The sequence below is a fragment of the Physeter macrocephalus genome, chromosome 19 (assembly GCF_002837175.3).
Source record: "Physeter macrocephalus isolate SW-GA chromosome 19, ASM283717v5, whole genome shotgun sequence".
NCBI lineage: Eukaryota > Metazoa > Chordata > Mammalia > Artiodactyla > Physeteridae > Physeter > Physeter macrocephalus.
Genome location: NC_041232.1, coordinates 56,212,677 through 56,229,481, shown reverse-complemented (window position 1 = coordinate 56,229,481; position 16,805 = coordinate 56,212,677).

Sequence of the window (16,805 nt, the reverse complement as noted above, 5' to 3'; positions counted from 1 at the left end):
GCCATAGAGCAACTAAACCCATACACGACAACTACTGAGCCTGTGTTCTAGAGCCCATGAGCCACAAGTATTTAATCCATGTGCCACAACTACTGAAGCCCTTGTGCCTAGAGCCCGTGTTCTGCAACAAGAGGAACCACTGAAATAAGAAGTCTGCACACCACAATGAAGAGCAGCCACCGCTCACCACAAATAGAGAAAGCCTGTGTGTAACAATGAAGACCCAATGCAGCCAAAAATAAATAAATAAATACACTAGAAAGAATCAATAGCAGAATAACTGAGGCAGAAGAATGAATAAATGAGCTGGAAGAGAGAATGGTGAAAATAACTGCTGCAGAGCAGAATAAAGAAAGAAGAATGAAAAGAAATGAGGACAGTCTCAGAGACCTCTGGAACAACATTAAATGCACCAACATTCATATTATAGGAACCCCAGAAGGAGAAGAAAGAGAGAAAGGGTCTGAGAAAATATTTGAAGAGATTATAGTTGAAAACTTCCCTAACATGGGAAAGGAAATAGTCACCTATGTCCAGGAAGTGCAGAAAACCCCATAAAGCATAAACCCATGGAAACACGCTGAGACACATATTAATCAAACTAACAAAAATTAAATACAAAGGAAAATTCTTAAAAGCATCAAGAGGAAAGCAACAAATAACATACAAGGGAATCCCCATAAGATTATCAGCTGATTTTTCAGCAGAATCTCTGCAGACCATAAGGGAGTGGCAGGATATATTTAAAGTGATGAAAGAGATAAACCAAGATTACTCTAACCAGTGTGGATCTCATTCATATTTGATGGAGAAACCAAAAGCTTTGCAGACAAGAAAAAGCTAAAAGAATTCAGCACCACCAAACCAGCTTTACAACAAATGCTAAAGGAACTTCTTTAGGTGGGAAATATAAGAGAAGAAAGAAGACCTGAAAAACTGAAAACAATTAAGAAAATGGTAATAGGAACATACATATTGATAATTACCTTAAATGTAAATGGATTAAATGCTCCAACCAAAAGACACAGACTGTCTAAATGCATTCAAAAACAAGACCTGTATATATGTTGTCTACAAGAAATGCACTTCAGACTTAGGGACACATACAGACTGAAAGTGAGGAGATGAAAAAAAGATATTCTATGCAAATGGAAATCAAAAGAAAGCTGAAGTAACAATCCTCATATCAGACAAAATAGACTTTAAAATAAAGACTATTATAAGAGATAAAGAAGGACACTATATAATGATCAAGGGAACAGTCCAAGAAGAAGATATAACAATTGTAAATATTTATGCACCCAACATAGGAGCACCTCAATACATAGGCAAATGCTAACAGCCATAAAAGGGGAAATCGACAGTGACACAATTAGTAGGGCACTTAACACCCCACTTTCACTGATGGACAGATCATCCAAAATGAACATTAATAAGGAAATACAAGCTTTAAATTACACATTAAACAAAAAGGACTTTTAATGATATTTATAGGCCATTCCATTCAAAAACAACAGAATACGCTTTCTTCTCAAGTGCTCATGGAACATTCCTCAGGATAGATCATATCTTGGGTCACAAATCAAGCCTTGGTAAAGTTAAGAAAATTGAAATTGTATCAAGTATCTTCTCTGACCACATTCTATGAGACTAGATATCAATTACAGGGAAAAAACTGTAAAAAATACAAACATATGGAGTCTAAACAATATGCTACTAAATAACCAAGAGATCACTGAAGAAATGAAAGAGCAAATCAAAAAAACCTAGAAACAAATGACAATGAAAACACGATTACCCAAAATTTATGGAATGCAGCAAAAGCAATTCTAAGAAGGAAGTTTATAACAATAGAATTCTACCTCAAGAAACATGAAGAATCCCAAATAAGCAACCTAACCTTACACCTACATCAAGTAGAGAAAGAAGAAAAACAAGAGCAAAACCCAAAGTTAGTCGAGGGAAAGAAATCAGAAAGATCAGAGCAGAAATAAATGAAATAGAACTTCCTAGAATAATGAAAATAAAACAGAAATAAACAAATGGGACCTAATTAAACCTAAAACCTTTTGCACAGAAAAGGAAATCATAAACAAGATGAAAAGACAACCCTCAGAATGGGAGAAAATATTTGACAATGGAGCAACTGACAAAGGATTAATCTCCAAAATATATACACTGCTCATCAGCTCAAGATAAAAAATAAAAAACAACCCAATCAAAAAAATGTGTGGAAGACCTAAATAGATATTTATCCAAAGAAGACATACGGATGGCCAAGAAGCACATGAAAAGATGCTTCACATTACTAATTATTAGAGAAATGCAAATCAAAACTACAATGAGGTATCACCTCACACCAGTCAGAATGACCATCATTTAAAAAATCTACAAACAGTAAATGCTGGAGAGACTGTGAAGAAAAGGGAACCATCTTGCACTGTCGATGGGAATGTAAGTTGATACAGCCACTATGGAGAACAACATGGGTGTTCCTTAAAAAACTAAAAATATAACTACCATTTGACCCAGCAATCTCACTACTGGGCATATACCCAGAGAAAACCATGATTCAAGAAGACACATGCACCCCAATGTTCATTGCAGCACCATTTACAATAGCCAGGTCATGGAAGCAACCTAAATGCCCATCAACAAAGGAATGGATAAAGAAGATGTGGCACATATATACAATGGAATATTACTCAGCCATAAAAATAAACGAAATTGGGTCATTTGTAAAGATGTGGATGGACATAGAGATGGTCATACAGTGTGAAGTAAGTGAGAAAGAGAAAAACAAATATCGTATATTAATGCATATATGTGGAATCTAGAAAACTGGTATAGATGATCTATTTTGCAAAGCAGAAATAGAGACATAGTTGTAGAGAACAAACATATGGACACTTATTGGGGAAAGAGGGGGTGGGATGAATTAAATCTACAAACAGTAAATGCTGGAGAGACTGTGAAGAAAAGGGAACCATCTTGCACTGTCGATGGGAATGTAAGTTGATACAGCCACTATGGAGAACAACATGGGTGTTCCTTAAAAAACTAAAAATATAACTACCATATGACCCAGCAATCTCACTACTGGGCATATACCCAGAGAAAACCATGATTCAAGAAGACACATGCACCCCAATGTTCATTGCAGCACCATTTACAATAGCCAGGTCATGGAAGCAACCTAAATGCCCATCAACAAAGGAATGGATAAAGAAGATGTGGCACATATATACAATGGAATATTACTCAGCCATAAAAATAAACGAAATTGGGTCATTTGTAAAGATGTGGATGGACATAAAGATGGTCATACAGTGTGAAGTAAGTGAGAAAGAGAAAAACAAATATCGTATATTAATGCATATATGTGGAATCTAGAAAACTGGTATAGATGATCTATTTTGCAAAGCAGAAATAGAGACATAGTTGTAGAGAACAAACATATGGACACTTATTGGGGAAAGAGGGGGTGGGATGAATTGGGAGATTGAAAGTGACATATATACACTGATACTATGTGTAAAATAGATAACTAATGAGAACCTACTGTATAGCTCAGCAGACTCTACTCAATGCTCTGTGGTGACCTAAATGTGAAGGAAATCCAAAAAATGAGTGGATATATGTACATGTATAACTGATTCACTTTGCTCTACAGGAGAAACTGACAACATTTTAAAGCAACTATACTCCAATAAAATTTAACTTTAAAAAATCTGAAATTAGATAAGTGATCTATTGAAATGCTACTCAGTCCTTACTTATGGGAGATTGCGAGTAACATATATACACTGATACTATGTATAAAATAGATAACTAATGAGAACCTACTGTATAGCTCAGCAGACTCTACTCAATGCTCTGTGGTGACCTAAATGTGAAGGAAATCCAAAAAATGAGTGGATATATGTATATGTATAACTGATTCACTTTGCTCTACAGCAGAAACTGACAACATTTTAAAGCAACTATACTCCAATAAAATTTAATTTTTAAAAATCTGAAATTAGATAAGTGATCTATTGAAATGCTACTCAGTCCTTACTTAGTTTGATTTTAAAAAGTGACAGTATGAGTGTAAGGGCTCACACTGCTTATTTCTTTTGTTACAGCCTTTTTTTTTTTTTAATCTCTGGTCTTTGTCTAAAGAAAAGAAGATGGTTTTGTGGGGTGGCAAAAGGACAAACTTTCTGAGAAAGTAGAAGGTAAAAGCAGGTGTCAATAATAAATAAATAGGATCTGCACAAACCTGCCAATTGCAGTCCTAGGTCTCTAGTGAGACACCATATTGCAGGCAACACTTTAATGAGGCACCTTGTTTTCACTGTGCCTCCATATAGGGTGAAGTTTATTACATATTGTTTTTTTAGGTCCACACATTGTATGGGGCTATCATTCCCTCCCTCTTGCCTGTGTTTAGGAGTTTGAGTTTGTGAGAGGCAGGCAGCTCAATGTCTTACTCTTCTTTATTAACAACCAAATTAAAACACTAAAGGAGAGGCAGCCTGTAGAGCTTCCTCATGACAGGGGTCCTATCTCTTGGAAAAATAACCATCTATATTTTTACCTTGTGTTTTCCTTATTATACTTTCCTGGAGTGCTCATTGGCATATCTGTAGTCACACATTCTCAGCAGAACCTTCAGAGTGAATGTTTTTAGTAAAAAAGATCAGGGCCACGGGGGAGGGGAGGAGACAGAGAGAAGCTATAGTGGGTGTGTGTGTTATGTTTCATGAGCAGATACAAAGAATATGATATTTTTAAAACTTCAGGTCACACATACATAAGTGGAATAAGTTAAACCCATTAAAATTTTAATTCTGTGCTTTCAAAAATGTTTCATTGAAAATAATAGGTAAATATAGGTAAACATTCTATATAATTTCTGGTAAACATTCTATATAAGAGACTTTAGTAAGCAGAATTTTGAAAGAGTTTATATCTGGGGACAAATCTCCTTCCACTTATAACATTTTCATAGGTACTTTGCAAACCTGTCTATATTCTGTCATTACATTTCTATAATATCTAGTACCAGAGACCCTGGGAAGCTCATCAATGCTAAATAATGGTAATGTAGTAATTCAACTTAAGTGATCTTTTCTTTCTGATGTCTCCTCCTCAGCTCTGGATTCAATACATTAAAAGGGCTGATGTCATTTTTCCCTATGTCTGAATACTGGTTATTCATTTATTCATTCAATGCATATTTATAAATAGGCCCTGAGTATTTGATTGTGAAGAAAACAGAACTAGATGCTAACTTCACAGTTTATATTTGAGTTGGGAAGACAAGGAATAAACAAAAAAATAGGGGTAGATGTATAGATACATATTGTGATAAGTTACACAGGGAAAAGAACCAGGTGTCCTGAGAAAGACAAATAGGGACAGAGATAACTAATTTAGATTGGTGGGAGACAGAGCCTCTCTGGAGGATGGGAAAGAGTCAGAGGGAATAGTGTTTCAGAGAGAAAGCAGATGTGTGAAGATCCTAAACCTGTCTTTTGTCCAATCAACTATTGTTCTGGTATCTTACCCCTCCCTACTTTGTTTTTGCTCATCCCCTCTTGATGGCCAGAAACAGCAGGAATTAGCTCTGGAAACCAACAGTCTGTATGGGGTTTGTTTCTTAAATGCAGAGTTCTCCTGGTCACTCTATATCTTTCTGTCTACACTCTGTGTCCCTGACTATATTTTTTTTGCGTCTCTAATGATTCTGCTCCCAATTCCAAGATGTGGCTTTTTCCCCACACCACCAAGCAATTCTCTGAGACCAGCTGAGTGTTCTAAAATTCAATTCGATTCTGACACTATCTGGAGATAGTGTCCAATTCCATAAGTTAAAGGGTCAGTCCTACAAGACTGCCCTCACCCCCTTTCTGATGCCAATTGAAAGTCCAGGTTTTTACCTGTGCTTCTGATCAACTGGCTGTATATCTGTTTCCCATGACCCCTTCCTTGGGTTTGGTTAATTTGCTAGAGTGGCTCACAGAACTCGGAGAAGACACTGAGCTCACCTCCTCCCATAGGCACACCAAAATTAGAACTATTTACAAAGAAACTAATGATGAGAAAAATTGGAAGACTAGCAGAAAAGATCTTCTACAACTAAAGATATAATGAAAGAACCACAATGAGATGAGTAAGAGAGGCAGAGACACACTACTGTCAACACATATAACCCCCAGTGGGTGACACACAAATGGGAGGATAATTACAATTGCAGAGGTTCTCCTTAAGGAACATTGGGCTCCCAAGCTTGGGAGTCTGCACCAGGAAGACAACCTTGCAGAACACTTGGCTTTGAAGGTCAACAGAACTTAGTTTCAGGAGAGCCAGAGGCTGTGGGAAATAGAGACTCCAATCTTAAAGGGACCACACAAAATTTCACATTCTCTGGGACACAGGGCTGAAGCAGTAATTTGAAAGAAGCCTGGGTCAGGTCAATCTTCTTACCTCAGGGAGCCTACTGGAGAGTCAGGAGGCACCTGGAGCTCACCCTGGGAACATAGTGACTGGTAGAAGCCATTTTAGGGATCTCATTCTATCACAGAGATTCTGGCATTAGCTAGTCAATTGAAATCTTCCCTCTAGTTTATTAGCACCAAGAGTTGGTCCCTCCCACCAGCCTGTCTGCACCAGTACTGGGACACCTAAGGCCAAGGAGCTAACTAGGTGGAAATACAATGCTACCCACTAGCAGACCTGATGCCTTTAGAGCCCCTGAGCCAACAACAGCCCTGAGACCTGGTTCTGTGAACCAGAGGGCCCAAGTCCCAGCCCTGCATACCAGTGTACTGGCACTAGTTCCAGGACCCCCAGAGCCCTGCAGCCAGTGGCCCTGGGACCCAGCTCTGCCCACCAGTGAGTTGGCACTAGTCCCAGGACTCCCTAGGCCTTGACTCTAACCACCAACATGCAGGCATAAGCTTTGTTACACCAGGAGCTTTCAGTCAGAATCCCAGGATATGGCTCTGCCCACAAGTGAGACAGCACTAGCCCTAGAACCTGGCTTCACACGGCATTGGACAGGCAACTTCCCCATTCCCAGGTTCCCCTGGGCCCCATCTCCATCCAAGAGCAGGCAGACAACAGCCCCAGGACTACCACAGCCAGGTAGCTGGCTGAATCAAGACAGAGCCCACCCAACAGCAGGCTAGCACCAGCCCCATGATGCCCTGAAACTCAGTCCTGCCCACCAACAGATCAGCTCTAGGACACCTTGGGCCCTTTCACAAGCTGCCCCAAGTTCTGGCCCCACCCACCATCAGGCAGACATCAGCTTAGGGATCCACAGGGCACTGCAGCCAGAGACCAGGGAACATGGCTCCACCCACCAGTAAGCCAGTATTAACCCTGGGACCTCCTGAACCCCAGCACCACCCACCATCAGGCTAACACAAGTTTTGAGACACATTGGAACCCTCACCAACCACCTGGAGGATGCAGCCTCACACACCAGTAAACCAACAACAGCTTTGAGGAACCCAAACGCAACAGCCAGCTGTGTCAAGAACTGACCTCACCCACTAACAGGCCAAAACTAGATCTTGGACTCTGGCTCTGCAATCACCCTTCCCAGAACATGGCTCCACCTAGCAGTGGGCCAGTACTAACCCTGGGACCCCCCCTTCACACGGCATTGGACAGGCAACTTCCCCATTCCCAGGTTCCCCTGGGCCCCATCTCCATCCAAGAGCAGGCAGACAACAGCCCCAGGACTACCACAGCCAGGTAGCTGGCTGAATCAAGACAGAGCCCACCCAACAGCAGGCTAGCACCAGCCCCATGATGCCCTGAAACTCAGTCCTGGCCACCAACAGATCAGCTCTAGGACACCTTGGGCCCTTTCACAAGCTGCCCCAAGTTCTGGCCCCACCCACCATCAGGCAGACATCAGCTTAGGGATCCACAGGGCACTGCAGCCAGAGACCAGGGAACATGGCTCCACCCACCAGTAAGCCAGTATTAACCTAGGGACATCCAGAACCCCAGCACCACCCACCATCAAGCTAACACAAGTTTTGAGACACATTGGAACCCTCACCAACCACCTGGAGGATGCAGCCTCACACACCAGTAAACCAACAACAGCTTTGAGGAACCCAAACACAACAGCCAGCTGTGTCAAGAACTGACCTCACCCACTAACAGGCCAAAACTAGATCTTGGACTCTGGCTCTGCAATCACCCTTCCCAGAACATGGCTCCACCTAGCAGTGGGCCAGTACTAACCCTGGGACCCCCCTTGGGGGCCCAGCAGTGAGTAGCCTTATGACCCAGCACTGCCCACCAGTGGCTTGCAACTTTCACACAAGGCAGGTCCTGGCAACTAGCTGGACTAGAAGTTAGCCACACCTACCAGACTGCCCGGAGTAGTCAGCCCACCACAACAGAAGTACCCACAGAGCCCACATAAGGGGTATCAACAGGAAACCAACAACAGCTTTGAGGAACCCAAACACAACAGCCAGCTGTGTCAAGAACTGACCTCACCCACTAACAGGCCAAAACTAGATCTTGGACTCTGGCTCTGCAATCACCCTTCCCAGAACATGGCTCCACCTAGCAGTGGGCCAGTACTAACCCTGGGACCCCCCCTTGGGGGCCCAGCAGTGAGTAGCCTTATGACCCAGCACTGCCCACCAGTGGCTATAGCTCTGGTGACCAGAGAGGAGTGTGCTTCTGGGACACATATAATATGTCCTATGAAAGAACATTTCAATAAGATCAGAAAATAGGAAAATACTACCAAACACATAAAAATAAAAGCAACAAATTAGGCAAACTGAGGCATCAAAAGAATTATTATTCCTTCCATATTAAGAAATAAACCTTCACACAAGGCAGGGCCTGGCAACTAGCTGGACTAGAAGTTAGCCACACCTACCAGACTGCCTAGAGTAGTCAGCCCACCACAACAGAAGTACCCACAGAGCCCACATAAGGGGTATCCCCAGGACTACCACAGCCAGGTAGCTGGCTGAATCAAGACAGAGCCCACCCAAGAGCAGGCTAGCACCAGCCCCATGATGCCCTGAAACTCAGTCCTGCCCACCAACAGATCAGCTCTAGGACACCTTGGGCCCTTTCACAAGCTGCCCCAAGTTCTGGCCCCACCCACCATCAGGCAGACATCAGCTTAGGGATCCACAGGGCACTGCAGCCAGAGACCAGGGAACATGGCTCCACCCACCAGTAAGCCAGTATTAACCTTGGGACATCCTGAACCCCAGCACCACCCACCATCAAGCTAACACAAGTTTTGAGACACATTGGAACCCTCACCAACCACCTGGAGGATGCAGCCTCACACACCAGTAAACCAACAACAGCTTTGAGGAACCCAAACGCAACAGCCAGCTGTGTCAAGAACTGACCTCACCCACTAACAGGCCAAAACTAGATCTTGGACTCTGGCTCTGCAATCACCCTTCCCAGAACATGGCTCCACCTAGCAGTGGGCCAGTACTAACCCTGGGACCCCCCTTGGGGGCCCAGCAGTGAGTAGCCTTATGACCCAGCACTGCCCACCAGTGGCTTGCAACCTTCACACAAGGCAGGGCCTGGCAACTAGCTGGACTAGAAGTTAGCCACACCTACCAGACTGCCTAGAGTAGTCAGCCCACGACAACAGAAGTACCCACAGAGCCCACATAAGGGGTATCCCTAGAGCATATAGCTCTGGTGACCAGAGAGGAGTGTGCTTCTGGGACACATATAATATGTCCTATGAAAGAACATTTTAATAAGATCAGAAAATAGGAAAATATTACCAAACACATAAAAATAAAAGCAAAAATTAGGCAAACTGAGGCATCAAAAGAATTATTATTCCTTCCATATTAAGAAATAAGGTAAAACCCCAGAAGAAGAACTAAGTGAAGTGGAGATAGGCAATCTACCTGATAAAGAGTTCAAGGTAATAATCATAAAGATGTTCAGGGCTTCCCTGGTGGCGCAGTGGTTGAGAGTCCACTTGCCGATGCAGGGGACACGGGTTCATACCCCAGTCCAGGAAGAGCCCACATGCTGTGGAGTGGCTAGGCCTATGAGCCATGGCTGCTGAGCCTGCACGTCCAGAGCCTGTGTTCCACAACGGGAGAGGCCACAACAGTGAGAGGCGCGTGTACCACAAAAAAAAAAAAAAAAAAAAAAAAAAAAATGTTCAAAGAACTTGGATGAAGATTAGATGAACAGAGTTAGAGGTTTTTGACAAATAGTTACAAAACAAAAAATAGAACAAAACAGAGGTGAAGAATACAATAACTGAAATGAAAAATGTGCTGAAAGGAATCAAGAGTAGATTGGATAATATAAAGGAACAGATCAGTGAGCTGGAAGACAGAATAGTGGAAATCACTTAAGCTGAACAGAAAAACAAACAAAAAAAGAATACAAAGAATAAAAAGAAATGAGGACTGTTTAAGAGACATATTGGAAAACATCAAACATGCTAACATTAACAGTATAGGGGTCAGAGAAAGAGAAGAATGGGGTAGAGAACATATTTGTAGATATAATAGTTGAAAACTTCCATAACTTGGGAAGGGAAACAGATATCCAGGTCCAGGAAGCACAGAGAGTCCCAAACAGAACCAACAAAGAGATCCACACCAAGACACATTGTAATTAAAATGGCAGCAGTTAAAGATAATGAGAGAATCTTAAAATTAACAAGGAAAGAGCAACAAGTTACCTACAAGGAAACTCCCAAAAGGCTATCAGCTGACTTTTCTGTGGAAAATCTGCAGACCAGAAAGGACATACTCTATGACAAAAAGGAAAAATCTACAACCAAGAATACTCTACCTGGCAAGGCTTTCATTCAAATTTTATGGAGAGATAAAAAGTTTTGCAGACAAACAAAAGCTAAAAGAATTCAGCACCACCAATTCAGCTTTACTAGAAATGCTAAAGGGACTTCTCCAGGTGAAAAAGAAAAGGCCACAACTAGAAACATGAAAATTATGAAGACAAAAATATTATTGGTAAAGGAAACATACAGTAAAGGTAGTAAATCAACTACATAAAAAGCTACTGGAAGGATAAAAGACAAAAATTAGAAAAGCACCTATATCCACAATAAGTAGTTAAAGGAAATGCAAAACAAAAATATGTAAAATATGATGTTAAAAAAAGTAAACATGGGTAGGAGTAAAAATGCAGGGTTTTTAAAATGCATTTGAATTTAAGAGATCAGCAACTTAAAGTTGTCTAATATATTAGAGTTTGCTATATATAAACCTCATGGTAACCATAAACAAAAAATCTATAATAGACATACACAAAGAAAAAAGAAAGGATTCAAAACATAACAATAAAGATAGTCAACAAATCACAGGAAGAAAACAAAAGAAGAAAAAAAGAATAAAAAAAGACTACAAAAACAACTCAAAAACAGTTAACAAAATGGTAATAAGTACCTATAAATAATTACTTTAAATTTAAATGGACTAAATGCTCCAATAAAAATATCTAGAGTGACTGAATGGGTAGGAAAAGAAGACATATATATAGGCTGCGTACAAGAGAGTCACATCAGATCTAGACACACACAGACTGAAAGTTAGAGGATGGGAAAATATATTTCATGTAAATGGAAACATAATGAAAGTTGGGTTGGCAATACCAATATCAGAAAAAGTAGACTTTAAAACAAAGTCTCTAACAAAATACAAAAAAGGGCACTATATAATGATACAGGTGTCAATACAAGAAGAGGATATTACACTCGTTAACATATATGTACACAATAGAGGAGCACCTAAATATATAAAACAAACAGATATAATAGGGAAAATTGACAATAATACAATAATAGTAGGGGAATTTAACACCCCACTTACATCAACGGACAGATGATCCAGACAAAAAATCAGTAAGGCAACAGTGGTCTTAAATGACCCAATAGACCAGTAGACTTAATAGATTTCTGCAGGACACTCCATCCAAAAACAGCAAAATACATTTTCAAGTGCACATGTAACGTTCTCCAGGATATATAACAAGCTAAGCTACAAAAGAAGTCTTAACAAAGTTAAGAGGATGGAAATTATATCAAACATTTTTTCTGGCAACAGTGGCATGAAACTAGAAATCAATTATAGGAAAAAAGGGAAAAACACAAATATTTGGAGAATAAAAAACATTCTACTTTAAAAACAATGAGTCAATGAAAAAATCAAAGAGAAAAGCACAAAATAGCTTGAGACAAATGAAAATGAAAACACAGCTTTTCAAAATATATGGGATGCAGCCAAAGCAGTTCTAAGAGGTAAGTGTATAGTAATGCAGGCCTACTTCAAGAAGCAAAAAAAAAAAAAACAAAACAAATAAACAATCTAATGTACAATTTAAAAGTATTAAAAAATGAAGAACAAAGTCCAAATTCAGCAGTAGGAAGGAGAAAATAAAAATCACAGAGGAAATAAAGAAGTTAAAAAAATAGAAAAATTCAATGAAACCAAAGCTGATTCTTTGCAAAGATAAACAAAACTGATAAAACTTTAGCTAGGTTCATCAAGAAGAAAAGAGAGAGGACACAAATAATCAAAATAAGAAATGAAAGAGGAGAAATTACATCAGACACCACAGAAATACAAAAGGATCATGAGTCTACTATTAAAAATTATATGCCAATAAAATGGATGACCTAGAAGAAATTGATAAATTCCTAGATATGTACAATCTCCCAAGAATGAATCAGGAAAAATAGAATATAGGAACAGATGGATTACTGATAATGAAATTGAATCAGTAATAAAAGGAACTCTCAACAAACTAAAGTCCAGGACTGAAAGTCTTCACAGGTGAATTCTACAAAACACTTAGAGAAAAGTTAACTTCTATCCTTTTCAATCTATTCTCAAAAATTGCCAAGGAAGGAAAACTTCCAAACTCATTCTACAAAGCCAACTTTGCTCTGATACCTAAAGCAGACAAATATATCACATAAAAAGGAATTGCAGGCCAATATCACTGATAAGCATAGATGCAAAAATCTTCAACAAAATATTAGCAAACCAAATTCAACATGTAGTAAAATAACTATACATCATGATCAAGTGGGACTTATTTCAAAGATGCAAGGATAGTTCAATATCTGCAAATCAATCAATATGATACACCATATTAACAAAAGGAACAATAAAAATCACACAAACATCTCAACAGATGCAGAAAAAGCACTGACAAGATTAAACATCTTTTCATAATAAAACTCTCACTAAAGCTGGCATAGAGGGAATATATCTCAACATAATAAAGGACATTTATGACAATCCCACAGCTAACATCATACTCAATATTGAAAAGCTGTATAAGAATCTAAATAGCAGTATATGACAATGATACACAACTGTAATATGAATTTGTTACATGGACAACAAATGGATCATAATGTGACATAGGAAGACTTCCTGTAGGACATGGAAATTAGATCAAGACACGAAGCACATAAGTTTAGGCTGTTTTCCCAAAAGCACACAGCCAATTTGAAATTCTGCTTGCATAGGAACATGACTGCCAGCTTCAGCCAACTACAGATTCATGTCATTAGTAATAAATGACCATGGAAGTTTGGAAATGAGTAGCATCTAGAGTTATAAGATGGCTCTATTCCAGATGATGTTTACTTATGTGCAGCAATTAGAGCCCAGCTGATATAGGAGGGCAGTCATAGTCCCAGTTAGACTTTAGAAAATATGACCTTTCATTAAAGAAATTGCCCTCAAGAAATTGGATTTATACAAACTGAAAGATATGGATCTTGCAAAGATGTTTCAAAAGAGCCTCATGAAATCATGAACCCTTACTGGCTCAGCCTGACACCTCTGAGTAGTGGTAGAATTCATTCATTCAACCAAAGAGGACATGCACTGGGACTGAACAGACTAAAAAAGAAAACATCCCTGCCTTGAGGCAACCAACATGAACAAACATTTGGGTTATAGACCCAAGCTTCTCTTTTCAAGGATTTTCAATTCCAGGACATTCAGTTCAATAAGGAATTGAAATAGTACAGAGGTCTTGTGGGTGGGGAGAGGGAAAGATGGAAAAAATGGGAATAGGGATCCCTAGGAGGAAACTGGCAGGAGGTCATCAAGGAAGTAAAATGTAACTACAAAGTTGCATTCCTGGAACAGAGGGGTGGTTTTGTCATGAAGAGTGTGGCAGGATGCATATGCACTACCAGTGTTGTTTTTATACTATTTCCCCATATCCACCCCTCTCTACAACAGCTTCAAGTTCTGTTATCTCTTTACCTGTGGGGATGTGGGGTTGACTTGTAATCAAGGGGATTTGTCACTGGGTGGAAGGAAAAATTTGTTGGGAAGATACTTCCTTCCCTATGTTCCATTTCTCAAAAAATCCCACAATCACTGAGACGATTATTTCAAGTGTCCTGGAAAGAAGATATTTTAGAGACCTTTGGACCTTTAAATTAATGGTCTCAAGGATTTACTTCTTTGGCCTCAAGGGCCATTTACTTTGATGATATCTAATATTGGATTTGAGGAGAGAAGGGTAACTTCTGAGAATTGAAGATAAAGGACCCCACATGCCTGGTGAAACAGATTCCTTCTCTTAATCTTGGCAATGTCCTGGGGAGGAGGGAAGGACTTAGAAGACTCTGGGTCCTTGGAACAAAACAAATCCCAGACCCCACCAAAAATGCCAAATCCTTTTCAAGGCACAGAAAGAGGATGATTCAAGACTTAAGGACAATAAGGGCTAAGCCAAGAGCCATCCCCACAATTACCAACATGCACAAAAAAGACAATTACCCGATGGGCCTCCCTGGAGCATTAGCTCTGCATAAAATCATGGAACTTTGGTATAAGCCTTGGTAAAACTGGGGCATAAAACTCAAATGACATAAAGTAAAATTTCCCACCTACCTCAGCAGGTCAGGTTTGGAAATTAAATTGATTTAAGAAAATAAACAAAAGCCATATTTCTTGAAAGCTGAATTCATGGACTTGGAATTGTACCTACTACCAAGAGTGATGAAGAAACTGAGAGAAAAGGGTTCCATTTCCTTTGAGTCAGGACCATGATATTAATGACATCCATATGTTGTATATTCTGACAGCGGGAACTACAAACAAATTCATTTCTTAAGGCACCAAAATTAAATTCCTTCCAACAAATAACTCTTTAAAAAATAGCTAATTGGGAGGTTCATGTAACAGCAACTATCAGCCTTTAGAAAAGAAGGAAATATATTTCATTGACAGTATTGCTGGCATTTTCTTGTTGATGCTGGAATAGATACCCCTGCCTTGTGGGCTTTGTAATCACACAGAACCAGAGCAAGTGAGCTCAGGGGGACTCTACACACTGCCTGACAACCTCCGGAGTGTCTTATGCACTTGACAGGATCAGATCCACTGTATTGGATTATAAGTAGCAGGCCCCAATACAGCCTTTAAAACGCCATCGTTTTTTCTGATAGTGTGATCTATTAAAGTGTCCCAACAGCATAAGTGCATCAGATGCATGTATGCACCAAAGGAGAGAACATTGCCGATAAGAGTGCTGGGCTATATGGCTTTATCATGTCTAATGTGCCTGTTGAAGTTATAAACAAGATTATCCTATAAATCCTTGGCAAGCCATGGTTAATCCTCATCTTCATGAAGAAACATAAAAGGACATACTTAACACTCAATATCAGCTCACAGTTTTGTGTGTTATTATTTCAAGGAGTGACTTTGGTGCTCTGGTGGTGAAACTCATTCACATCGCTGTTCTAGATGGTGGTCCACTAATCATAACAATGCATTTTTTCCATTAAATGTCTGCATTGGTCTTTCTTATATCAAATCCACTGAAGATTTTGAATATTGCTGCCTCAGCATAGAGGAACTGATAATTTCAAACCATGGTTTATGGCACTGTATCTCAAACAGAGATAATACTTATGGTATACTTTTGGGGTGTAGAGTATATTTCTGGGTGCATATCTTTGTTTCTGCACAATAATAAGACCCATGTTCTGCTTGCAAACAGCTGAAGACCACTTTGCAATTCCACTTTTAAGAAAAACATGGGGCAATCTACCAGAAAGACAAAGAAAGAAGGTGCTAAATAAAGAACGCATTTCATATTTGTAGGACATTCTGATCTGTTATTTTTAATTTTTGAATTTTATTTTATTTATTTTTTTATACAGCAGGTTCTTATTAGTCAACAATTTTAGACACATCACTGTATACATCTCAATCCTAATTGCCCAATTCAGCACACCACCATCCCCACCCCACCGAGGTTTTCCCCCCTTGGCGTCCATACATTTGTGCTTTACATCTGTGCTTCAAATTCTGCCCTGCAAACTGGTTCATCCGTAATATTTTTCTAGGTTCCACATACATGCGTTAATATATGATATTGGTTTTTCTCTTTCTGACTTACTTCACACTATATAACAGTCTCTAGATCCATCCATGTCTCAACAAATGACTCAATTTCTTTCCCTTTTATGGCTGAGTAATATTCCATTGTATATATGTACCACAGCTTCTGTATCCATTCACCTGTCGATGGGCATTTAGGTTGCTTCCATGACCTGGCTATTGTAAAGAGTGCTGCAATGAACATTGGGGTGCATGTGTCTTTTTGAATTATGGTATTCTTTGGGTATATGCCCAGGAGTGGGATCGCTGGATCATATGGTAATTCTATTTTTTTTTTTTCGGTATGCAGGCCTCTCACTGTTGTGGCCTCTCCCATTGCGGAGCACAGGCTCCGGACGCGCAGGCTCAGCAGCCATGTCTCACGGG